The following is a 27,808-nucleotide window of genomic DNA, read 5'->3' on the forward strand; positions in this document are numbered from 1 at the left end:
GAGTGATAGTACAGTGGGTAGGGTGTTTGCCTTGCATGCAGCCGACCCAGGTTCAATCCCCGGTCTCCCATATGGTCCCCCATGCACTGCCCGGAGAAATTCCTGAGTGCAGAGCCAGGAGTAACCCCTGAGCATCATTGGTTGTGACACCCACCCCCCAAAAAAGAAATAGTTGAAATGATTATACAGTGTTGGTTAGATTGTTAAGTACCATCATCAGTCAAAATCTATGGAGCACTTTTATGTGACCACATTAGTATTGAAGAGTTGCTAATTGAGTGCTTGCGCATAGTGGTGCATTGTGCTCAGTCCCCTGGGACTGAGGACCACCAGAACCCACACCTGAAGGTTCTCAGGTATGAGCAGGACCACATTCATTGGTCTCATCCCTTGAACTAAATCCCTGACTTCTATCTCATTCTTTTAATTTATATTACTTTGACTGCTCTTAAAGCCAAACCTAATTTTTAATATTTGTTAGACATTTATGTTTCTTTATATGTAGAATATCTAAAATATATGGTAATGTCTTTTGTTCATGTTTTACGGGAGCACTGTTTTCTTCCTTATCATTTGTTGCTCTTTATATAGTATAGGTGTTGTTCCTTGGAGTTCAGTGTAAATTTATTTGCCATATATACTGGCCATACATTTTCTGATTTCCTTTTTGTCATACACACACAAGCTTCAAAATTTTATTTAGTCAAATTTATGGATTTTCTTTGTAATTTTCACTTGTTTGGTTCCAGTAATTCTTCAATAATAAGAAACAAAATTAATGTCACTAATTGTTCTTTATTGTTCCACTCTAAAATATCAAAAGTACAGCGGGCAAGGCACTTACCTTGCACTTGGCTGACCTAGGTTCTGTTTTTGGCATCCCATACAGTTTCTGCTAGGAGTGATCCCTGGGTGCAAAGCCAGGAGTAATCCCTGAGCACCACCAGGTGTGTCCCAAGAAGACAAAATAAAATAAAATAAAATATGTAAGTTGAGTCAGGAAGATAGTTTGGGTCAGAAAGTTAAGGTGTTTGCTTTTCATGCAGTTGACCCCAGTTCAATTCTGACAAAATATATGGTTTCCTGGGAACTGGCCAGGGGCGTGGTGGGCGGAGGGTGGGGGAGGGAGAGCAGCGATTCACTTATAACTGCATCTAGAATTTACTTTGGAGGAAGGTCTGAAATAAGGACTTAGTTTGTTTTTTGTTTCATGCAGTTCATTTTACAGCACTGCACCATTACTAACTATTCTACAGATTTGTCAATCAAGTATTTTAATTTTATCTGGAAGTTGTTCTTTTGTTTTGAGGGACAGGGGCACACCCAATGGTTTTCAGGAATTAATCTTGGCTCTGTGCTAAGAGGTCATTCCTGGGGACCAGAGTGATAGTAAAGAGGGCAGGGTATTTGCCTTGCACACAACCAACCCAGGTTCAGTCCCTGGCATCCCATGCCCCACCAGGAGTAATTTCTGAATGCAGAGTGGCAGAGTGAGGAGTATCCCTGAGCATCACTGATGTGATCTAAAATGCAGAGAGAGAGAGAGAGAGAGGAGAGAGAGAGAGAGAGGAGAGAGAGAGAGAGAGAGAGAGAGGAGAGAGAGAGAGAGAGAGAGAGAGAGAGAGAGAGAGAGAGAGAGAGAGAGAGAGAATATCTCACTCCTGACATGCTAGGAGATCATATGTGGTGCTGGGGCTAGAATTCAGTCTGTCTCTCTGGCTCCTGGAAACCAAGTATGTTAAACTAATATTATTATTGAAAGATGTTGGGGACCCATGGGTAAAAGGAATTTAGAAAAGTTGAGGAAATCTTCCACCATGTTAAACCAGAACAGATTCTATTTTCAGTGGAAACTTTGTAAGTCAAACATTCGCAGTGAGTTTGATTTTATCAAGTTAATGTTAACTACTTTGTACTTTGTCTCCAAGTGTTCTCATGGATTGAAAAGACATTTGGGGGACTGGGGAGACAGGGGTCAGGGGCACAGGATCCTGGTTTGATCCCCGGCACCGCTGGGTCTTAGACATTGCTGAATGAAGCCCTAGAAATGCTCCACCCAGCACTGGCAGGTGTGGCCCAAATGGCCCCTAGTCCTATGGGGCCTGAGCTGGGCCACATTCTTGGCCCTAGCACTGTGCCATCTGACCTGATTGGCCAGCTATTGCTAGGAAGGACCCCAGGCCCTTGAGCACTACTTGGGTGACCCCCGCCCCAGGAAGGTGTAAATGAAAATGTGTTTTGACAGAAATGTGACTCAATGATCAAGCACTTGCCTTGCAAGCCTATGTTTGAACTCCACAAGGAATGACATTTTTTAATCACTATCTTTTGTATATCCTGTCATTTTTAATCTTAATTTTTTACCTGAAACGCCCTCTTTCTAGCCACCTGCCAGAAAGTACTCCAATAGCCAGATTAAATCCTGCTACTTTCAGCTAGCTTTGCTTGGTCCTCTGAACTCCTTAATAGTGATAAACTATACCGAACTCTTGGATCAGCTTCTTAGTTAAAGTGCAGAGTATCCATTGTTGTGTAATTACCACCTCTTCTAGCATATCAGTCATCTATTATTTAGGACTAAGTAAAAAAAAGATGAAGAAGTCAATGTTTATCCTTACTTGACACAAGAAGGAATTACAATGCAAAAGATATCTTCAATTAAACGAATCACTCAGAAGTCAAACCTCCCAAATTCAGTCTTTTTTGCCCTTATACTTGAGTCTTGCCTTTCCAAAGTTACTTTTTTCGCTAATATATCTATATTTTTGTTTAGCTCATATTTCTCAAATTATGCTCAATAAACCATAGTTTCATAGCATGCTAATAAAGTCTGGCAGTGAAAGAACTTCATATAAATAAATATGGGATATGCTAAATTAAACAAACCTCACTGTGTTTCTTCACAGCAGAACTTCTTAAAGTCCATAATATGTTACTGACCATAGTGAAAAAAACTTTATGCCTGCAATCCCACCCCCCCCCCCGCCCCCCAGAGCATCATTGAGCATTACTTTGGGAATGCAAGTCCTTCCCCCCTGCACCCACCTCTTTCTTTCCTGTGTTTCTGCATTCCTTTTTTTTTGTTTGTTTGTTTGTTTTTGGTTTCTCTACAGGGTGCATTGTACAGTAAGGTGATCCTGACTTTATACCCTGCCTTGAAATGGAAATGCCCGTCAGAAAGAATTCCCTGTCTTGACATAATTATATCCAGGACCACAAACATAACCAAAGTTTCACCAACAGTGTAGATTTTAAGGCATGTCATTAGATGACATGTGGTATCTATTTCTCTGAACACAGGCAGCTTTTCTGAAAGAAATATCTTGAGTTAATGTGCCACAATTTGCCGATTTTAATCTTTGTCAGGAATTTAGAGGGTTTCTCATTTTTGCGATTGCAAGTCACTGTAACATTTTCATGCAATATTAACTACAGAAGAATGGAACTGGCACACAAGTTTGTATTGTCGGAATGTCCCTCTCTTTCTTTCATGGGATGCTCTGGGAACTCCTGCCTTCTCTCACTCTGATAATAAAGGATTTCTTCCAGGTCTGAGAAGCATTCTCTTCTCTGCTTCTGTAGACGTAGACAATAGATTATTGAACCAGACCTGCCTTGCTGTCATGACATTTGTGGTTTCAGAGGAAATAGCAGGCGCATCCTGGTTGTTTCATTTCTGCCAACTTGAACCTTTCTAGTCCCTGATCTCCACTTGCTTCCCTGTGTTGCTTCCGAATGCTTCTTCTGAAATTTAGAAGCTGAACTATCACAATCAGAGTTAGATTTTTTTTTTAATTGAATCCCCGTGAGATCTAGTTACAAAGCTTTCATGTTTGAGTTTCGGTTATATAATGATCAAACACCCATCCCTCCACCAGTGCACATTTTCCACCACCAGGGTCCCCAGTATCCCCCCCGCCCTTCCCATCCCTCCACCTGCCACTATGGCAGGCAATTTCCCCATACTCTGTCTCTACTTTTGGGCATTATGGTTTGCAATATAGATACCTTGAGGCTATCACATTTGGTCCTTTATCTACTTTCATCACACTTCTCCCATTCTTCAATGATTCCTCGATTAATGATTCCTCGACCCATCATTGACTTAGTGATCCTTTCTCTATTCCAGCTGCCAGATTTCTCCTGCAGCTCATGAGACAGGCTTCCAACTATGGAGCAATATTCCTAGCCCTTGTGTCTGCTGTTCTTGTGTGTCAGTCTCATATTATGTTACTTTATATTCCACAAATGAGTGCAGTCCTTCTATGTCTGTCTGTCCGTCTCTTTCTGATTCATTTCACTTAGCATGAGACTGTCCATGACCATCAACTTATAAGCAAATTTCATGGCTTCATCTTTCCTAACAGCTGCATAGTATTCTATTGTATTGATATAGCAAACTTTTTTTAGTGAATATATAAATATTTTCTATTTTTGTTTTCAGTTTTAATTCTGACACTTTTTTTTGTTTAATGAATCACTGTGGGGTACAGTTACAGACTTACAAACTTTTGTGCTTACGTTTTGGTCATACAATGATCGATTACCCATTCCTTCACCAGTGACCCTATTCAGACAATACCAAAGTATAGTATATGAGATAGTTACAAGCTTTCATGTTTGGGTTACAATCCGATACCAAAGTTTCTTTAACCAGTCATCTGTTCTCAGACACTCCTTGTTTCCAGATTCTGACTATTGTGAACAGTGCTACAGTGAACATACAGGTGCAGTTGTCATTTCTACTGTGCCTTTTTGAATCCTTGGGATATATTCCCAGAACTGGTACTGTGGGGTATTGAAGCTCAATTTCTAGATTTTAAAGGAATACCCATATTGTTTACCAAAAAGCCTGGACCAGTCGACATTCCCACCAACAGTGGAAGAGCGTCCCTTTCTCCCACATCATGCCAATAGGGGTTGCTTTTGTTCTTTTGAATGTGTGCCACTCTCTATTGTGTGAGATGATATCTCATTGTAGTTTTTATTTGCATCTCCCTGATGTAGAACATTTTTTCATATGCCTTTTGACCATTTGAATTTCTTTTTCAAGGAAGCTTCTGTTCATTACTTCTCCCCATTTTTTGATGGGGTTGAAGGTTTTTTTCTTGTATAATTCTACTAGTGTCTTGTATATCCCGGATATTAATCCTTTATCAGATAGGTATTTGGTAAATATTCTTTCCCATTCCATGGGCTCTTTCTGTATTTTGGTCACTGTTTCTAGAGTTAGATCTTAAGAATGCCCTCTCTCCAGTATTTCAAATGCAATTTGTCCTGAACTCAATGTAAGTTTTATCCCTTCTCTCCTACCGTTTGACGCCATTCCTTCTCCCTATTACTGGCATCCCTGTTCAAGCTAAGAAACCTTACTTATCTTTACTTTCTCTTTTTTTTCTCCCATTTACTCATTCCCTTGGATATAGGGAAAATTACCAAGTGATGTCAACTCTCTCCACTTACCCATCTCAAATCAGTCTGTTACTCTCTCTCCCTCGGTTGCTCCTTCCCTAATTGAGACTTTTTCACCCACTTTTCCCTCTATTGTCTTTTCTTTTTTTTTTCAATTAATTTGCTTTATTTGAGAATTATGATGAATCCATCAAATGGTTAGCAAATGCCATTTTTTAGGGTTTTTTTTATTATTAGTGAAACACCATGAGGTACAGTTGTAGATTTACAATTTTTTGTGCTTGGGTTTCGATTATACAATGATCAAATACCCATCCCTCCACCAGTGCCCATTTTCCACCACCATGGATAATATCCCTCCCACCCCCATCGCCCCCATCCCACCCTGCTTCTGTGGCAGGGCAATCCCTTGTGTTCTCTCTCTCCTTTTGGGTGTTGTGGTCTGCAAAAGAGGCATTGAGTGGCAAACTTGTTCAGTCCATAGTCTACTTTCGGCATGCATCTCCCCTCATGGGAGGATCCTCCAAAAACCCTTTATTTAGTGCTCCCTTCTCTATCTGAGCTGCCCTTTCCCCTAGAATGCCCAGCTGGCCTCTAAGCTATGGAGTAATCCTCATGGTGCTGATCTCAGCTATTCTTGGGTATTAATCTCATATTTTGTTACTTTATATCCCCCAGATGAATGCAATCTTTCTATGTCTATCCCTCTCTTTCTGACTCATTTCGCTTAGCATGATACTTTCCATGTTGTACCACTTGTATGTAAATTTCATGACTTCATCTTCTCTAACAGCTACATAGTACTCCATTGTGTAGATGGACCAAAGTTTCTTTAACCAGTCATCTGTTCTTGGGTCTATTGTCTTTTCAAGGTGTATCTCCTCCACAGTTGAGTAGAATAATCAGAATCTGCCAGCAGCACACTTTAAACAGCTTTGGTCTCTTCCCTTGACCTAACATAAAATTCAAACTTCCTGATCCCAGTCGGCCAGTTTCTTTTTCCCTTTCATCCTATGTTTTAGTTATACCTTTACCCTGAGTGCCTTGCTCTTTAATATCAAATTACCTTTGCAAATACTTTATTCCTCCATTAGCAATACTCTCCTCAGACTGATTAATATTAGTTAAGTAGGCAACATTAGTCATACAGTGCTGAATGAAGGTATTTATTTATGTTTTTTTTTTTTTTGCCTCACCATGCAGTTTTTTTTTTTAAAGTTGAGTAAACTTAAAGGCTTCCAGGGAAAAGATGATCTTCTTTAGGGGAAAAAAAAGGGATTAAAATTACTTATAGTCTATGACCAGCTTTTGTATATGGCCCACAGGTGCTTGAAGAGAATGTGTATTTGCTAGTAAATGATTGCAAGGTTACTTATCCAGTGACTCAAGCTTAATGACTGTGTCATTCAAATCAACTGCATCTTTACTAATTTTCAGAAATTGGCTTTTTCAGGTTTCAAAATAATAGTGTTAAAAGTCTCCCTCTTATTGTATGAGGGCAATTCATTCTTATCGTTGTAACACTTTTTCCTTTGTATAGTTGTATATTTGAGACTACATGAGTATATAAGAAAGTTTAGAAATATTATGTCTTGGTAAATTATTCTTCTTTGAATGTCTGGTGTCCCTCTTTATTCCTGGTACTACTTTTATGTTTTATAGTTCATACTGTGCCTACTATCTTATTTGTTCAGTGTTCGTCATTATGGCTTTTCCATTGCTTTATAATGAACTTCATATTTCCTTCTACTTGGGCTTTTAGAGTGAACTCTTTATACTTGAGCAGCATATACTTGGATTTTCTTATCAGAGGAATTTGAGGTCCTCTGTATTTTAAATCTCTAGTTTAGATTGTTGATACCATATTTTTATATATTACCTTTCTTGTCCCGCACAGCGGAGCCTGGCAAGCTCCTCGTGGTATATTCAATATGCCAAGAACAGTAACAAGTCTCACAATGGAGACATTAGTGGTGCCCACTCAAGCAAATCGATGAACAGCAGGAGAACAGTGCTACAGTGCTACCTTATTTTGTGGGCTGGAGCAATAGCACAGCAAGTAGGGCATTTGCCTTTCACGCGGCCGACCGGGGTTCAATTCCTTGGAGAGCCCAGCAAGCTACGAAGAGTATCCTGCCCATACAGTAGAGCCTGTCAAGCTCCCAGTGGCTCATTTGATATGCCAAAAACAGCAACAACAAGTCTCACAATGGAATCATTACTGGTACCCACTCAAGCAACTCGGTGAACAATGGGAGAACAGTGCAGTGCTACAATGCTACCTTAAAGTAAAGTAAAGTAAAGGCCCTCCCGTTGATCATCGAGTTGCTCGAGCGGGCCCAGTAACGTCTCCATTGGAGACTTTGTTGTTACTGTGTCTGGCATATCGAATACTCTCGGTAGCTTGCCGGGCTCTCCGAGAGGGGCGGAGGAATCGAACTCGGGTCGGCCATGTTGGCTGCGTGCAAGGCAAACGCCCTACCCACTGTATTTTGTGTTATTCACCAGGACTTTTTTCTGAATTTCTTTTTGTCTGCCTCAATATTCTAACAATATTTTTATATTGTTGTTTTAAAATATAATATAAATACATATAATGTGTATTTAAAAAATATTTTTTATTGAGTCACTATGAGATACATAGTTACAAAGCTTTCATGATTGGGTTTCAGTCATACAATCTTCCAACACCTATCCCTCCCCCAGTTGTACATTTCTACCATCAGTGCACCCAGCATCCCTCCTGCCACCCCCACTCCACCCCTACCCTTCCACCTGTCTCTATGGCAGGCACTTTTCTTCTTACTCTCTCTCCACTTTGGAGCATTATGGTTTGGATTACAGATACTGAGAGGCCATCATGTTTGATCATTTTCAGCACGCATCTCCCATCCAGAGCCATTCCTCCAAACATCATTGTCATAGTGGTCCCTTCTCTATCCCAATTGCCCTTTCCCCAGCTCTTGAGGCAGGTTTCCAATCATGGACCAGTCCTCCTGACCCTTGTTTCTACTCCCCTTGAGTGTTAGTCTCATACTATGTTATTTACATCCCACAAATGAATGCAGTAATTCTATGTCTGTCCCTCTCCTTCTCACACATTTCACTCAGCATGATACTCTCCATGTCCATCCATTTATAAGCAAACTTTATAACTTCATTTTTTTAACAACTGCATGGTATTCCTTTGTGTAGATGTACCATAGTTTCTTTATCCAGTCGTCCATTCTCAGATACTCGGGTTATTTCCATATTCTAGCTATTGTGAACAGTGCTGCAATGAACATTTGCAGGGGCAAATGTCATTTCTGCTGTGGTTTTTTGTACCCCCCGGGTAAATTCCCAGAAGTGGTATTGCAGGGTCATATGGAAGCTCAATTTCTAGATCTTTAGGAATGTCCATATTGCTTTCCAAAAAGACTGGACCAGTCAGTATTCCCTCCAACAATGAATAAGAGTCCTTTTTTCCCACATCCGCCCCAGCATTGGTTGTCCTTGTGCTTTTAGATGTGTGCCAGTTTCTGTGGTGTAAGATAGTATCTCATATAATGTTGATTTTTTAAAAACTATACCTGAAATTTATTTGTCTTTGAAATTCATATTGAGGATTAAGTATCTTTTTGATATTAGATGGTGGTTTTCATTATCACCACTTTCTAGTTAACTGACAAATGCGGAATTTGCTTTTACTTAAGAGGGCAGAAAAATACCTAATTTCAAAGCAGTTATTTTTTATCCTGACATTATTTCATTGACTGACAGCTGTATCAAACCTTATGTAATCACCACCACTGAGCACTTCCTATAGCTTGAACACAAATTCACTAATGTACCAAATCTACTGTCTTAAGAGTGAAAGAAGTTAGTCCCTTCATAGTTGCTATCAGAGTGAGTGGGCTTTGGTAATGACATTATGACCTACTGAAAGTGAAAATAAAACATACATTCATGTTTTTTCTTTAGAGCATGTCAACCTAAGCAAACTCAGGTCAAGACTTTAAAGGGAGGTTGGAGAAAAAAAGATTAAGTGACTTAGATAGTTAGAGATGAAACTTTACTGTCCAGAACTCAAAACTGAATTCCCTAGCATAGATACCATATCTCCCTGCTCCTTATCGTTCTTACACAACCTTCCATCCCTTCTAGGGTGACTTCCCTTTTCCTTCTATTTGTGGGGAGAATAAAGTTAGATTTACAGAAAAATCATTAAATATAGAGGGTTCCTGTGACCACAATATATTTATCATAACTCAGAAATTAACATTAGTGAATTACTGTAAGCTGAACTTTAGACTCTCAAACTATGTCACCTGTACATTTATATCCTATTTCTATTTCAGAATCCAGTGCTAGTATACTACATTTCATTACAGCAATCATATGCTAGAAACATATTTTTTCCTTTTATTCAGTTTTCTTCCTTCCCTTTATCCTTTGGTGACTTTACATTCTATTTTTATTCTTTAAGAAGTTACCAATACATTATGTTTTATGTTGCATAGGATATAGAGACATTGGTCATGGTCATGGTCCTCCCGTTGTTCATCGATTTGCTCGAGCGGTCCCAGTAACGTCTCCATCATGAGACTTCTTGTTACTGTGTTTGGAGCAATAGCACAGCGGTAGGGCATTTGCCTTGCGCGCAGCCAGCCCGGCCGAGCCGGGTTCGATTCCTCTGCCCCTCTTGGGAGAGCCTGGCCAGCTACCGAGAGTATCTTGCCCTCACGGCAGAGCCTGGCAAGCTCCCCATGATGTATTCAATATGCCAAACATAGAGACATTATCACATATTAATGATCGTCTCTCCTAAGTCTCTCTACTTTAACTTGATTTTTGTCCTTGTTTTTTCTTGTTTTGTTTGGGGGCCACACCTAGCAATGTGCAGGAGCTCAGCATTCAGGAATCAATCCTGGTGGTTCTAAGTGGGGAAAGGGTGGTGCTGGACATCAGGCCTGGACTTCTGACATGCAAAACAGGAACTCCAGCTCTATTGAGCTAGCTCTCTCTGGTTGGTTCTTTTTTGGTTCTTTTTCTTTTCTTTCCTTTTCTTATTTTTTTTTTCAATCTTCTTTCCTCCCTTTATCTTTTGTTTTGGTGAATTTACATTTTACTTCAATTCTTTGGGAAGTTACCGACACATTATGTTTTATAGGCTCTAGGGACATTGTCACATAAATTTCTGTAGTAGTATCCACTTGGTACAACTTCTAAGGAAGAAATAAAATTGCATATTTTTTTTTGATCATTGTATAATTGAAACCGAAGCACAAAAATTTCTAAGTCTACAACTGTACCTCATGATGTCTCACAAAAAAAAATTAAAAAAAAAAAGAAAAGAAAATTGCATATCTTTTGACTCAACTCTTCTGTTCTGAGGACTCAGCCCTCTGTATTTATATACGTGCACATATTCACCACAACATATAACTGTCGAGTAGGATACTAACATAGATGTTTTATATAGTAATATGTAAAGGGCTGGAGCGATAGCACAGCGGTAGGGCGTTTGCCTTGCACGCAGCCAACATGGCCGACCCGAGTTCGATTCCTCCGCCCCTCTCAGAGAGCCCAGCAAGCTACCGAGAGTATCTCGCCCACACGGCAGAGCCTGGCAAGCTCCCCGTGACATATTCGATATGCCAAACACAGTAACAACAAAGTCTCCAATGGAGACGTTACTGGGCCCGCTCGAGCAAATCGATGATCAACGGGAGGGCCTTTACCTTTATGTAAAGATGTCAAAAAACATTGTTCTGTGTTCTGGGGGAAATTTAAATGCAGAGTGTATTTAGAATGCTATGAGTAACTGATTTCCTTATTCCTATTATTCTGGAGGGTCAGTTTGTTTTGTATTCTGCCCTTTCACTAAGGTTCAGCCCTTGGAAAGTCTTGTCTTGACACAGTAGTCTTCTTTCAAATCAAGCTCCATACAAAAGTCCATCATTGTCTCCAGTCCCCATGTGGAGACTGAAAACTCACATTTCAGACTCTTCACTACTCTCTAGGACAACTGAATGAATTTTTCATTCCCTACGTGTTTCTGATGTTGGATGTTTTTAGATCACTGTACAATATTTCAGCAGCTTTACCACCCGGGGATAGGAAAACTAAGTTGATTAACACTTAAAGTGTAATAAACATTAGCTATTAGGGTTGAGTTGTTTTTTCTCATCTTTTTATCAGATTTCCTGTTGAGATTTTAATTGTTGTTTAGCAAGCTTTCCTTCTTCATATCTCTTTCAGCAAACATAAATATCACATCTCATTTATATTAAACAGAGAAATTTTATATCTAAAAGAAAATAGAATTGGGGCCACAGTGAATACAGGGGTTAGGGCATTTTGTTGCATGTGGCTGACCCCAGTTTTATCCCTAGTATCAAAAATGGTCCCCTGAGCACCATCAAGAGTGATCTCTAAGCACAGAACCAGGAGTAAGCCTTGAGCACTTTGGGGTGTGGTCACCCTCCTCCCCCCAAAAAATAAAAGGAATAAAATTCTCAACATGCTTTTCAAACTACACATAAATTTGTTTCTTTCCCCTTTTCCTCTGGAAAGGTTCTGTTATGCTTTCCTCATCATAAAGTTACTGACATCCTAGTTGATATTTAACTAGTTTCAAGATGTTTTGTTTTCCCTCCCTGATATTATATAGTATATATTTATGCATATAACATTTTTATATCATAAATACATTGCAGAGTGGAAACATTGTGCCAGAGGGTGAGAAGAGTTTTATGATTTTCAAGTTATAAGATAATATTTCATCCTGAATAATGTCTTGTGTGAAATGTATTGTCCTATGGGAAATGTATGAAAATTTCCTGTGTGAAATGTATGAGAGTGCGCCCTATTGTCCTGTGGGAAATATATGAGAACTTTAGTTATACCAACACCTTTAAAATAATTAAGTTAATATTTTTAATAAATTTGTAATCCCTAGATATGCAGTAGCAACTTCTTAATGCTCAAATGTCAGCATTTTTAGTAAACATGGAATAAGCATGAATTTATTTCATGTATACTTCTGGTATCTCTTATTATTTTAACACCTATCATCAGGCATCAGTCTGAAAAATTCTTATTAAAGTTCTTGCATTCTGAAAAGCACTGAAAAGGAGAGAAGTTAAGCTAGAAAGTGGCTGTGTTTATAAACAAGCAGTCTTGAAACACAAGACTATTGTGGTAATTGGAATGGTCTGGATCCCAGAACGTCCTGCTTAATAGAGGCCAAGCTCACGCTGCCCGGGGAAGGCAGGACCGTGTGTTTTCCCCCAAGGTGGCCAGATGAGGCAAATCTGAATTCCTGAGCTTTATAATTGCTCTCTGCCCCGAAACTTATCATGGCCCATGCCACCCGAGTATTTACATTAAGGATTCTGTTTTCCTGCGGTGTTATGGGATTCTTGCTTAAAAAACAAAACAAAACAAAAACAAAACAAAAAGAAAAACACCAGGCATCTACGAGATCTGAGAACATTTTTTTCTCTTTATAAATGTATTTAATAATAAAACAGAAACACATGTTCTTTTTTCCAAATACCATGTTAATTCAAAAAAGGCCTTTTCATTAGATGATATATACACAAGGGCTAAAGATTACAAAGGCAAAAATGTTAAATTGTAAACTATACTAGGAGGCTTAGAAGGAACCCTTAACAGAGGTCGTAATCAGAGATGCTGTGCCTTTTGCTTGCTCTGTTTGCAATCTAGCATTGGGGGGGGGGGGGGGAGGGCAGGGGGAGGATGATACTGTCTAGGGAGAGGCTGGAATGGTTTCATAATCTTTAAACACAAAGGATGAGTCACAACTTGATCTTTCATACACTGCGCTCCACTAGGGGCTTTAATCACGTCTGGAGTGTTGGGCTCTAAGATTTGAACCAAGGGCAAGTTTCTGTTGCTGTGTTTTCTCTAGAGTGGTTTCTCCATGGCAGTAGCTATTGAACTAAGTTCATCCTTATCGTAACTTTATCTGCCTTCAAGTCTATTTTTTATCTCTTTACCAAGTAAGGTTGGAGCCTCGTAACCAAGGAAAAGATGGTGGTGTTTTGGGGGGTGGGATTTGGAGGGAGGGGTGCAAGGCACAAGGAAGTCAGACACACTTCACACAGACCTGTGTCCTTGTGCTCTCTCTCTGTCTGTCTCTCTCTTTCTCTCTCTCTCTGTCTCTCTCTCTCTCTCTCTCTCTCTCTCTCTCTCTCTCACACACACACACACACACACACACACACACACACACACACACACACTTTCAATGCTGGTGACTCACATAGAAAGCAGCCAGTGTTAGAAGAAAAGTAGAGTGCAAGCCTTCACATGAACTTGAGAATCTTCTCTCAGTGTCTTTAGCACCGGCCTCACCTCACTGGCTTGATTGCTAAAGAATACAGGAGTGTCCTTTTTTTCTTTTCCGTTTTTTTAGGCACGATGGTTTACAATGCTGTTAATGGTAGGGTTTCCTGTATAAGAACAATCCCTTACCACACCCTCCACCAGAGTGTCTTCTTCCCTCCACCATTATGCTAGTGTTCCCCCAGGTCACTCCCCTCCCCCCATTCTGTTTCTCTGTACCCTCTCTGATGTCCTCCCTCTCAGTGGTAAGCTTCCTGCTGAAGATGACTTACTGGTTTCTGTTGTCTTTAGACACTCGTTATTTCCCTACTACATGTCTTTATATCCCACATGAAATGTATGATATGTCTGTCCCTCCTCTGACTAACTCAGCATGATACTCTCCAGATTCATCTACACAGCAACAAATTACATGATTCCACCTCTTCTTATAGCTGAGTAGTATTCCACTGTGTACATGTACCACAGTTTCTTTATCCAGACATCTGTTCTTAGACGTTTGGGTTGTTTCCAGACTTTGGCTACAGTGAACATTTGAGTACAGATATCTTTTCTGAATAGACTGTTCTTCAAGAAAGAGTGAAGAATGAAAATACTTGTTGGAACCCTTGGCACAAAAGTTCGTCCTGCCCAGCTAGGTCTCAGGGTAGCTTGTGATGAGCTATTTGAAGACTTAGGATATATTAAATAATGTACTTAGCCCATTGTGCAATATTAGCTTTATCAAGGAGAAGTGCTCATGGAGACCAGCCAAATGCATCATCACCTGTCTCAGCGTAGCCAGGATTTATGATACTGTTCAATACAGGATAGAGTAGATCAACCCTGAGAAGTTGTACTGTCCCTGCCAAAGAACCTGGCTATGCAGCACTGTATCACCAGAACCAAGACCAAACATGCTCTCTAGCTGATACCCACGTTAGCTTCTAGCCCAGCACCCTTAGTGATTCTATAACTAGGTACAGTAATACTTAGATATGTTATAAACTTTTTATAATAAAATAATGAAAGGATATAGGATATATCTTGGTGGTAGAACCTTGTATGTGTGAAACCCTGGGTTTAATTCCCATACACAAAAAAAAAAATTAAAAAGAGACCAGAAAGATGGTACAGGGACTAAGGCACTTGTCTTGCATGGAGCAAACCCTGGTTCGATCCCCAGCACTGAATATAGGTCCCTGAGCACCATCAAGAGTGAGCACAAAGCCAGGAGCAGCCCCTTAGTACCACCAAGTGTGGGCCAACCTTCCCAACCTCCACAAAGAAAATGATTAAGAAATTGCTTGAGGGTCATAGAAATAGTGCAGGGTTTAAGGCATTTGTTTTGCATGGGGGCTGTCCCAAGTTCAATCCCCAGTACCACATATAGTCCCCCCAAGCACCAGCAGGAGTGATTTCCAATCAGAGAGTCAGGAGTAAGCCCTGAGCACCCCTGGGTATAGGTCAAACCACCTCCCACCCCAAAGAAAGAAAGAAAAGAAATTTATTGAATACTATCTTGTGCCTTCAATTCTGACTTTAAATAATGGAAGTTTTACATATTTGTTCTTCTCTCTGCACAAACTTATTTTCTCCCATGCTTTAAAGTCTGCTTCTCCTGTAGATAGATGTGTGCATAGATTCTGGGCCATGGGTAGCCTCCTGAACATCTCACACACAGAGTGCGTTCCCATCTGCAATGAGTAATGGGCCTGGTGTAGCATCCGCTTCTCTTTTATTTCATATCTGATTCTATGCTTCAGTAACAATTCCTTACATATTATGAAATTCATTATTCAAGTGCTGGTAGCACATCATATTGTGGGGTCCAGCCAACAAAATGACAGAAGCTATAAATGCTTCAGGGAGTCACCATTTTCTCTGACTTTTCCATGAGTAAATCTCCAGGTTTGGTGAAGCACTTGAAGCAGCTGATCACAGTGAATGCCCTGGCACCTTCCCGTTCTGGATCCTTGCTCAGTCATGCCTTTGTTTTTCCCTCATGCCCCTTGCTTTTCCCTAGCTTTATCTCCCCATCTTGACCCTCTTTCCTGACAACTAAATCATAAAGAGTTTCCCAAAATCAAGACAAAAAGGCAGATCAAAGAAGACAGTCACAGCACAGAACATACATATGTCAAAGAGACGGTACTTTCAAATGTATCAAGCCTGGCCCCCAAGCTGAGCATAGTGATTATTCAAAAGCAGTTTCTGCCCTCAAGTCATTTAAAAGTCAGTTATTCTCAGGAGATTATTTATTCCAGGAGTTCATTCATTTAATAACTCTCTGGTGAGGCATCAGTCAACAGAACAGACTGAGATTCCTCACCTCATGCCGCTTACAGTTTAGGATGGAGGAGTCAGAAGGTTGAGGAGTAAGAATAAACTGTATGCTTGAGTTAGGGGGTCAGTAGAGCACAAAGAATGAGAAAGTGATGGGCCAGAGTGATAGTACGGTGCATAGGGCATTTGCCTTGCATATAGCTGACCCGGGTTCAATCTCTGGCACGACATAGGTTTTCCTGAGTCCACCAGGACTCAATCCTGAGCACAGAGCTAGGCGTAAGCCCTGATGACCACAGCCAGTTGTGTTCCCCCCGACTCCCCATATGAAAGAGTGACAAGCTGCACTAAAGTAGGGGATGAGGGGACAGTTTACATTGTTCAATAAGATAGGGTAGGCCTCTTTGGGTGATATTTGAGCAAAGGCCATGGGAGATGGAAGAATTAGTTAAGTCTCAGGCCCAGAGCAATAGTACAGCGGGGAGGGCATTTGCCTTACACACAGCTAGCCCAGGTTCAATCCCCGGCATCCGGTATGGTCCCCCAAGCACCTCCAAGAGTAATTCCTGAGTGTAGAGCCAGGAGTAACCCCTGAGTATTGCTAGGTGTGACCAAAAAAAAGAAAAAAAAAGAATTAGTTAAGTCTGTATCCAAGAGAAGAACAGTGCCCTGTTTTCAGTTAGTATTCAGTGAATTTGTTTGTGTGGAGGCCACACCTGACAATGCTCAGAGGTGCTGAATCAGACCCAGGGCTCCCAAGTGCAAGGCTTGTCCTTTGAGTCCTTTGAGCTGACTCCCCAACCCTTTTATAGGCATTTTTTAATCTTGTTATTTTATTTATTTATTTATTTTTAATAATTTATTTCTTTATTGAATCACTGTGGGAAAAGTTACAGAGCTTTCAGGTTTAGGTCTCAGTCATGTAAGTATCAAACACATTTCCCTTTACCAATACTTATTTTTAACTGCGAACCCCAATAGAACCCCACCTCCCACCCCTCCCAATTCCTGTGAGGCAGATGAGTTCTAGTTAGTACTCTATCTACTTTGACTAGATACATTGTTTCGATAGAAGATGCACAATTATTGTTTAGAGTTTACGACCCCCCCCAATCAGATATGCTGAAACAGCGTTGTGAAATGATTTGCTTTCTACAGCTGGGTTTAAGAATAAAATGATGTCTGGATTTCTGCTGTTTTACTTATTAACCCTGGAAGTATTTCTATTAAAAGTTAGATAGTTAAGAGATTGGTTTCTGTGCTCTGGAGTCGTGGCCGTGCCGGAGAGCCACTCGTGGGGGGCAGCTGGTGACCTCGGTCGGGAGTGAAGGACGGCCCAGAACGCCCCCCTTCCCATGAGGCCCCTGCCGCCCCCCCGCCCCCGGCTCAAACCTGCTGTCCACAAGGCTCCCGTGCGGCCGCCATCTTTCTTCAATCTTATTATTTTAATATGCCTGACTTTAGCATTTTATTTCAAGTGAACAAAAACAAATGGTACCACCCAAGCATCAAGCACACAGTACTCTTTTAAGTTAGCACTGGATCATATGGCATACTACTTTTTTTTTTAAGTTCATTTCTCCTATTTTCTTGGATTTCTCTTGTTACTGCTTTTCCTCTGTGATGAGACATGCACTGTACTGCACTGTCCTCCCGTTGTTCATCAATCTGCTCGAGCGGGCCCACTAACATCTCCATCATGAGAATTGTTGTTACTTTGTTTGGCATATTGAATACATCACAGGTAGCTTGCCAGGCTTTGCCGTGTGGTGAGATACTCTCGGTAGCTTGCCAGGCTCTCAAAGAGGGGCAGAGGAATCGAACCTGGCTCAGCCGGGCTGGCTGCACGCAAGGCATACACCCTACCGCTGTGCTATCGCTCCAGCCCATGATGAGACATACTTAAACTTATTATAAAAGTATGTTAAATGGGTGTTCTTGAAGAGAAAAAAAGCTATAGCATTACTGCTCACCTTTTCAGAAAAAAAAAAATAATCTTTCAGTGTTTCCCTGGAAATCTCCCCTCTATATGCAAAAAACCAGAGAGGGACCTTCAATTGTACCCAAAGCTGCTACTTCCCTTTTCATCACTCCAGTGCCTCCCAGGCAGTTTTCCTACTTTGGATGACACTGCTTTGACTAGTAAAGTCGGGGTCATTTTTGGGTAGACGTTGCCACATGGTGTATGCTTTCAGTGCCCTTAAATTACTTGGGATGGTTTTTGGTGGTCAGCATACCCTTGAGTAGTCTTTTGGGGAGTTTGTAAAAAGTCTACGTGTGATCATCTTTGCTGACCCTGGAGACAGATGAAGCCAGATAGCCTTCTGGCATTTTCTCATTTCATTGACTGGAGAGAGAGAGAGAGAGAGAGAGGGGGAGAGAGAGAGAGAGAGAGAGAGAGAGAGAGAGAGAGAGAGAGAGAGAATGAGTGCAACACCATCTACTTGAGTTTGTGGGGAGCTAGCAGACACAGAACTTTTAAGTATCAAAGCCAGAGCCTACAATTATTATATAAAAAGAACTGGGCCTATTTCCCACACCAGCTGAATCCCATTTATATACTACTCAGGTCCTGGAGCATGTTTGTACTTACAGATAATTTATCTCATTTCCACCCGTGGGTACCTACTGGTGCCATAACACTAAGAGCTTATTAAAACATTTATGTAACATCTGGAGTCTCCAAATCCCTTTACAATTGTTTATTGGCTAATTAATCTCTGCAGTTTCCCTGGGAAGCAAGTTGGTACTTTTATCCCCATTTTAGAGATTAGACACAAATAGCTGACGTGGCTTACCTGAGGCTGTCCCATGAGTCAGGCCCCCAGGAAGTCCACAGTATGTGAACCAGTGTTCAACTCTGGCTCTACCAGCGCAAGTCAACCTCTCTGAGACTTAGTTTTTACATATACATACATATATATGTGTGTGTGTGTGTGTATCTCTCTCTCTCTCTCTCTCTCTCTCTCTCTCTCTATATATATATATATATATATATATATATATATATATATAGGAGAGGCTAATGATTTGTCCTGCTCATTCCAAAGAATGATGATAAAAATAATGAAGCAAACGGAAAATGCTATAGTGTGAGTTCTAAGTAGAGAACGGATTAGAGCATAAGGAAGCAGCTATCTCGTTATTTCCTATTTGGAGAGCGTTCCATGTTTGGGGCCTAGGCAGGAAAAAATGAAGAGAAAGACCTGTGGCTGACCCTCCAGCAAGACTCAGTCATCTCATCCATTTGACTCAGTCAGACAAAGAAGAAAAGTGAAGAGTAGTAAACTAAAGATTAAGCATGAGTAATGCTATAGAAGAGTGAAAGAGAGAAAACTGAGTCTTCAGAACTAGTATAGCAACACCATAAACAGCTAATCTGGGCATAAAACCCATCGTTTGAATGCAAGCAGTATTGCATTGTGGAGTGAGAAGCTGAAGAGATGAATGGATGATGATTTAGTTGCTGAATTCTGCTGTCTAAACCATGGATCTGTGCCCCAGATATGGTAATGATCTTTCAGGATCATTTTTATTCCTACACTGCTTTCCTTCTCCCTCCCTCCGTCCCTGACAAAGTCAAGCTTTAGGGAATAAGACCAGTGACTTGGGCAGGATTTCTTTGTGGCTGGCCACTTGGTGGTAGTAGCTGGTACTTTCTTGCACCCTCTCTTGTCTGGCTTTAGGATTGCAGAGCATCTCTTTCATTCAGTGTGATCACTGGTGAATGCTACTGCCTCATTTTTCCTGGAGAAAGCAAGTACCCCATAGATTAGCAGCTACAGATACAATTAAGTGGCAAAAACATCGTTTTTTTTCATTCTCTTCAGTTTTTTTCTTTTATCTGTTTTTTTTTCTTTCAAAGGCTGTCATATATATAAAAGTAGAAGTGAAGGGTTAAGGGAATATAAGAACTAACACAGTTATTGAGGGCTGAATATAGAATGTCTTAGAAACAAAAGCTCAGCATGGTGAAGAATAAATAGTATTGGAGAACAGTGGACAAATGAATCATTGCTAATCAGATCAATTTGGTTAATTAAGGCAATTAGTAACTACTATAGACATATAAATAAATGTATACATACACATGGGCTGGAGCAATAATACAGCGGTAGGGCATTTGTCTTGCACGCAGCCAGCCCGGCCAAGTGGGGTTCGATTTGTCCGCCCCTCTTGGAGTCTGGCAAGCTACCGAGAGAATCTCGCCCACACAAAGCCTGGCAAGCTACCCATGATGTATTCTATATGCCAAACACAGTAACAAGTCTCAAAATGGAGACGTTACTGGGCCCGCTCGAGCAAAATCAATGAATAACGGGAGGACAGTGTTTGTTTATACATACACATATGTGTGCATAGATGCAGAGAGAAACAGGCATGCACTCACACACACACACACACACATACACACACACACACACACACACACATGCATGCATGCAGTGTTCTAAGTCTATTGTTGGTTGATCTCCTTAATGGAAGTTGAGACCCTACAACTTATGTCAGAATAAAGGATTACTAAATATGTATTGCATACATGCTTAACTAGAATACATCTTTATGCTTACGATTAAAACTCTCTTGTGACCAGAGTAGAAAGCTACCCAAAAAAAGTAGAAACTACCCTTGCTAATGAGTCAGTCACAGTAGCACTTAACAGACCTTATGTGCACATCCACAAATAATTATGTTCTCAGTTGACCAAAGCTAAGTAATATTTTTCCTCTGAGTATATGTTGACCTATAAATGGGCATTATTTTCTCCCTTCACTGACCCACATAACATACATGCTCCTTTTCCCAAAGGTCCTATAGTGATTTGAAACTCAATACTTAACCTTTCAGACCTTATTCACTTCTTCTTTAAAATGAACTTATTAATAAACTGTCATATAGAATTGTCTTAAGGATAATAAAAATGATATATAAAGATGCTTAGTATGGGATCAGGCACATAATAATTATATTAGCACTTATTTCTTACTGAAGGTCTGTTCTGTGCTAGGGCCAGTTCGAATCAGTTGAGGCACAAGAAAAATAAGACACAGACAAGGAGTCTTCAGGATGCTCATCCTGTCTCTGATTTCTGGAGGTTTCTAACAAAATACCAGCACTCCATCCCTTGAAGCAGACCCTGATGCCCTTGAGTATTCAGCCCACACAGTGGTTGCATTCTTTCCTTTTCTCTCTGACCTCCACTCTTCCATTTGGCCCTTTGAAGGCAAAGTGCCCTCTCCCTTCCCTTGAAGAATGAATTTCCCTAAGGTGGAACACTCGTGGCCACTAGACCAAATGCTCCCCCGATTTGGAAGACCTTTCCTTTCTCAGTAGAAGGCACATGGCACAATGAGTGCACTTGATCACACCACACACCCACTCCTTCACACGAGCCCCCTTTCATAGCTGAGGGAACAAAAGTGATCAGTGCCTTCTTTCTGTACCTTTGAGTTTGGAAGTCTCACATAGGTATCCCTGCTCTTGAAATCTTGCTTTGTACATTGTATGTTTGCTCCTTTTCCAAATTTGAATAAAGGGAGAGAAAGTCCCTCAAAGGGAGGGATTGTGAGAGTTAGGTATCAGATTGTGCAATGATTTTTAATCCTTAACTTCTCCTGACCTGCATATATTGGTATTATCCAGGGCGGGTCCAGGATGGAAAAATAAGGCATAATAGTGGGATACTATGGGAAACACACAATATAAATCTTTAATCCACAAAGCTAGACCTATTGAAGAATAAGATATCTTAGTTCAGGCCACCTTGTTCTCTTACCTCAACTGATAAAAAATTTTTAAATTGGTTTTCCTGCTACCAGTCTTACTTTTCATGGAATGCTGCTTATTCCTGTTCAGTGTTCACTCCCTTTTTACTCCATGTTCAGTCCTGTTCACTCCTGCTCACTGTTCACTCTGAGCTGTGGCAAGCTAGGAGTCTCCCTTCACAAAGACCTCATAACTAAAGTCACTCAGGACAGTTACTACTTTTCTACTGTGTATGGAGGACAGGATATGTATGCATACCCCATCTGTCAGATTACAAGGGTGGGAGTTCACTGTGCTGTAGTATCTTTCAGTCGTTTGATTAGCAGGATTTATTCTTTTATAAACTTCCTAGTCTACGGTAGTCCATGAAATCAGTAGCCTCTATTCAAATCCTAGCTTTATCACATGCCAGCTCTCTGTTTCGAAGTTTAATTTCGGTGCCTTAGTTTCTTCATTTTTACAAAGGAGCTAGTAAAAGAACCCCCTATAATCTACTGAGGATTAAACAAGTACATGAGCAGTACTTGACATTAGGTTTGTTCTCAGTAAAAATTAGCTGTTATTGCTGCTGCTATTACTATAGCCAATAGATGAGAATTTTCTCCTCATGGTGCCTGAAGTTCTATGCTTGCTTCTAATGTACTGGCCTTTTCAGAGAGAAGACACTTATTCTTTGATTCTTTGATCATGAGGATGAGAAGTTGCTACAGTATCAGCTCGTTAAAAGTGGAACCTAGTCTTACTTAATTTTGTATTTTCTACAGCACTAAGGAAAGAGATGCTAATTAATGTCTCAGTGATTTTTAAAATTAATGTATGCTCATTAAATAAAGTTAGAAAATAGAAAATGCATAATTCAGAAGGGAAAAATATACCCATTGTCATACCACCCAGATGTAATCACTGTGAATACTTTGGTATAGCTCCTCTCCTCACTAATAGGCATTTTTGCATAAACCATATTATATACATATCTATATTCTGTTTCATATGATGAATTTACATACCATTACCAAAATATCTCCTTTATTTTTACCCCCAAAAAAGAATTAAAATTTTTATGGCTGCACTATAAATTACATTAGCATCTTATTATTCAATGTAGACAATTTTAAGTTACTAGAAATAAACCTGTTGTGATCTCAGACTTTTTATTATAACATGTCAGATGCTAAAAACTATCAGTGTAAACTATCAGAAATAAAATTACAATGTCAAAGAATATCAGTAAGGTATGAGCTACCTAGATGTCTTATTTTAATTTTCAGTATCCATTTTCTTCTTTTTTGAAAACTGAGAACATCTGTTCAACTCTGTGTGGAACAGATCATTCTTAGTTTCCAGTAGTCCTTATGAACTTCCGTATTCAAAATATAAAACTAAGCTAGGGAGATAGCACATCTACTGACATGTGTGCTTTGCACATGGGAACCCCAGGCTCAACCAGCTCAGAGGCTCAGAGTCCCCTTGCGCATCACCAAGAGCAACCCCTCAGTGCCATGTTGCAAATAGTTCCTGACCGCTGTCAAGTGTGTTCCTGCCCTCCCCACAAAAAAAGCAAAACAAATTAAGGTGAGGACAGGGGCTTGAGTGATATCACAGCGGGCAGGGTGTTTGCCTTGCACGCAGTCGACCCAGGTTCGATTCCCAGCATCCCATATGGTCCCCCGAGCACCGCCAGGAGTAATTCCTGAGTGCATGAGCCAGGAGTAACCCCTGTGCATCGCCAGGTGTGACTCAAAAAGCCAAAAAAAAAAAAAAAGGATGAGGAGAATGGCCTGAAAAGGGATGCCAGAGTCTGAGTTGGGTGAAGAATGTTACCCAACTCAAGGAGCCAGCACCTAGCAGAGTTAGCAAGACACCCCCCACCAATAGCCTGATGTGGAATCAGAATCCACATAAGTGAGTCAGGCATGCATGCATGGAGACTGGGGGGGGCGTACCTGTGCCCAGTTGTCAGATCCCAGACACGTGAGGCAGGCAGGCAGAAGCCTGGGCCAGGCATCAGAGCACAGCCAGGTTAAGAATACTTGGAGGCCTGGTCATGTATGATTCTAATCATAGAAGAACAGACAAATACAAATTGAGACATAAGATAACTGATATCCATAAGATAACTGATCTGTAATCTTCAAGAGTATCAAGGTTATGAAAGTCAAGGAATTATGTTTATATCCACGCATACTAAAGTTAAAAGACTAAACAATTTGTAAGCCTCAACTGTATACTTTTGTTCTGATAAACAGTGACATCATCAAGTGAAAGTTGCATTGCGCTCTTAGATGATAGTCATATATTATTGCCATTTTTATAAGTATATAAGGCTGATATAGAGCAAATTTCCTTGTATGTAAGAAATGTACATGAAAGTTTTTGCTAATGATAAAGCATTGAATTGACAACTTACTCTTAGAATTGTTCAGGAAAAAATCTTTATTTGTACTGTACATTGAGCTTTACTGTATTTGTTTATTTTTAAAACCTTTGTTAAATCAAAGTAAAACATTAAAAGTTGCTAAGATGTGAAATTTGCCTTATATTAAATTAGTAACATAACAGGGCTAACAATAACTTTGTTACCTTTGAAAACATTTATTTTCGGGGCTGAAGTGATAGCACAGCGGATAGGGTATTTCCCTTGCACGCAGCCAACCCAGGTTTGATTCCCAGCATCTCATATGGTCCCCCGAGCACCGCCAGGAGTAATTCCTGAGTGCATGATCCAGGAGTAACCACTGTGCATTGCCGGGTGTGACCCAAAAAGAAAAAGAATAAAAAACATTTATTTTCTTACCACAAAAGGCAGAAAAATTAATTGTGCCAGTTTACTTGTAGGTTTATTCACAATATTGGTATTATGCTTTGATGTTTTGAGTCAATAATATATATAATATAGGTAAATAAATATATTTATCTTATATTATGACATGCTTACAAAAAGAAAAACTGATTTGCAATAATTAAAAGTGACAAAAGCGGATTAATTTTTTTTTTAGATTTTTATTCGTGAAACACCATGAGGTACAGTTGTAGACTTGCAAATTTTTGTGCTTGGGTTTCAATTATACAATGATCAAATACCCATCCCTCCACAGTGCCCATTTCCCACCACCACGGATCCCAGTATCCCTCCCACACCCCTACCCCTCCTATTCCACCCTATTCCACCCAATACCCTCCTTTTGGGTATTGTGGTTTGCAAAAGAGGCAATGAGTGGCAATCATGTTTGGTCTATAGTCTACTTTCAGCATGGAAAGCTGATTAATATTCTGATGAGGTTTTTTCACATGTATTGTGAGTAATTTTACTTAATTAATTTTTATACAATGCTGTTTTTTTAATTTTTATTAGTGAAACACCATGTATACAATGCTGTTTAAATTAGAAAATATGCGATATTTTCCAGTTCACTTTATGAAATTGCTCTAATTTTAAAATTGCAGTCCTAAAATCACAGAAAAATAAACTAAATATAACTAAAAAATAAACTAAAAATAACACTCCGAATTAGAAAGCTGATTTTAAAATCTAAAAATACTAGTGAATAAATCCATGCTGAAAGAATAATCTGTTTTGCTCCAATGAGATTTAACTAAAAAAATATAAGGTTAGTTCACATTTGCGGTAAATAAAAATAAAAACATTATTAATGTAAAAAAATTAAACAAGACCATCAGGGAGGTATCTTAGCAATATAGAGCATTTGCTTTGCACATGTGAGGCTCTGACCTCAATACCACAAAAGTAAAAAAGAAATATGAAAAAAGAAAATTAAGCAAGAATTTTTACTGTCACAGGTCTAATGACATCCTGATATCTTTTTTGGGGGGGAGAGAGGGGTGTACGGGAGGACACCTGGTAGTGCTCGGGGTTTACTCCTGTCTCTGTGGTCAGGGATCCTCCTTGAAGTGCTTGGGGGACCACCTGGGGTGATGGGGACTGAACCAGGGTCAGATGGGTACAAGGCAAATGCCCTATTTTCAGTACTACCACTTCAGTCCCTGTATTCTGGTGAATAAATAAGACAACAACAAAAAAAGAAGAAGCAAGGAAAACAAGAGATTGTCAGTTGTCATTGATTATAAAATGATCACTAAGGATACATAAAAAATGAATTGGGAACTATTCAGAGTTTGATGAAAATTTATTAGGCAGAGTTTAAATTAAAATGCAAGAAACAGACTGGAAGAAAAATGCATTTAATATCTATAATTGATGGTTTCATAGGTTTGCAGGTTTGGAGGTGGGAAGATGTAGGTGTTAATTTTTTTAATTATAATAAATGGTAATTTTTAATTACGTATTTTAATTTCTAATTGTTCGTGGCTTAGGATCAAATTTTTCATAAACTGACATTGAATCTGTGATCTCACTAAACTTATTAGTGCTAGTAGGCTTTTAGAGGGTTTCTACCTGGCTGATCTTACATGTGAATAGTGCTGTTTCTCTTAACCATTTCTTTTTTTATTTTCTTTTATTTATGTTATTTATTTATGTATGTATTTATTTTGACTGCACCCAGCTGTGCTCGGTGCTTACTCTTGGCTCTGCTGGGGAGACCATATGGATTGCTGGGGATCAAAGGGATCAACCTTATCCACTGTACTTTCTCTCCAGCCCAGGTCTTTCATTTCCTTCTTCCTGCTCTATCTGCCTAAACCTTCTCTAAACCTCCACCACAGTGCTGAACAGAAACGGCAAGAATGCACATGGTTGTTTTGGGTTTTCCTTTGAGCTTTATCTGAATCTCTTCTCAGGCAGTTGACTGCTGACTTGGGTTGTTGGTTCCCTGTTTGCTTGATACAGAGTGATAGAGGTGTTCTATTCTTAGTGACCCTGTGCAACCCTCCCTCAGCACTAAAAGATCTTTAATGATCTAAACCCTTTTCCCCCCATGGATACAGGATTGTTGGGATTTTTTGTTTTTGGTGGTTTTTTTTTTCCTATTCCGTTCTCCAAGATGCCTGATACCCCTGTGCCCTGAAAGCTGCCCTCTCTTTCCTGAACAGTACAGAGTTTTTGTTCTTTAGCAGAAAAAGGACAAATCCATGCTGGGCAGGACTTAGTTGCCTTCTGGAAGTGGTTACTATCCATCTCCCACAGGCCCCTGCCATGGAGGCGCCTTCTCTAATCTTAGGCCATGAACTCTGTCTCTTTTAACAGTGAGGCCTGCGGGGCAGTCTCCTACTGTGTGCAGACTCCCCTTGTATATATTGCTACCCTAGCCCACTTTGAGACTCTTACTAATTTGTTGACAAGCTGATGCTTGCTTGGCATCCAGCTTTTGTGCCTGGTAAGCCAGTGCTCAGGCCTCACATTAGCTATGAGATGCCTGTCTTTGTTAAGTTTCCCCTCAACTGGTTCAGAAGTGTCAGTTTTCTGTTGGGTCAAAGAGCTGTTCCTTCTTGTGAAGATTTTATTTGATTCTCTTCTTAGTTGTTTTGGTTTGGTTTTGGTTTGTTTGTTTGTTTTGATTTGGGGGCCACGCCCAGCAGTGCTCGGGGACTTACTTCTGATTCAGCACTCAGAAATCACTCCTGGTGGGCTTGGGGGATTGCCCACATGCAAGGCCAACACCCTACCCACTCGCTGTAGTAGCTGTAGTATTGCTCCGGCCCTCAGAATCTCTTGGTTAGTTTTGTTTAGGATAATGACTTCTGTCTTGGAAGTTCCATTTAGGTAGTAAACATTGAGTTAGGTTAGGGGAGTGAGCTAAATTGGAGAGTATTATGAGGCAGAAGGTAGCGCTCCTTTGGCCTTCTTGGTTGCTGGGTGATGGTGGATGGCAAATCCAAGAGGCATGACAGAACTTGTGCCTTGCCTGGGGCACTTTCAGAATGAAACGTAATTTCTCCTAACTTTTTTTTTTTTTTTGCTTCAAAGGGATGTTGTGTGTGTGTGTGTGTGTGTGTGAGAGAGAGAGAGAGAGAGAGAGAGAGAGAGAGAGAGAGAGAGAGAGAGAGAGAGAATCATTGTCTTACCTAACATCTTACTGCAAAGGGGGGGTCA

At 40.2% G+C, this 27,808-nt stretch overlaps 1 protein-coding gene across 1 annotated transcript in view; it reads left to right on the plus strand.

The window, feature by feature from the left end:
- Positions 1-27,808, plus strand: part of EXOC6B (exocyst complex component 6B) — a 598,998-nt gene that overhangs the window by 531,588 nt on the left and 39,602 nt on the right. The gene's annotated exons all lie outside the window — the stretch shown is intronic.

The sequence above is a fragment of the Sorex fumeus genome, unplaced genomic scaffold (genome assembly GCF_029834395.1).
Source record: "Sorex fumeus unplaced genomic scaffold, SorFum_2.1 ptg000006l, whole genome shotgun sequence".
Lineage (NCBI taxonomy): Eukaryota > Metazoa > Chordata > Mammalia > Eulipotyphla > Soricidae > Sorex > Sorex fumeus.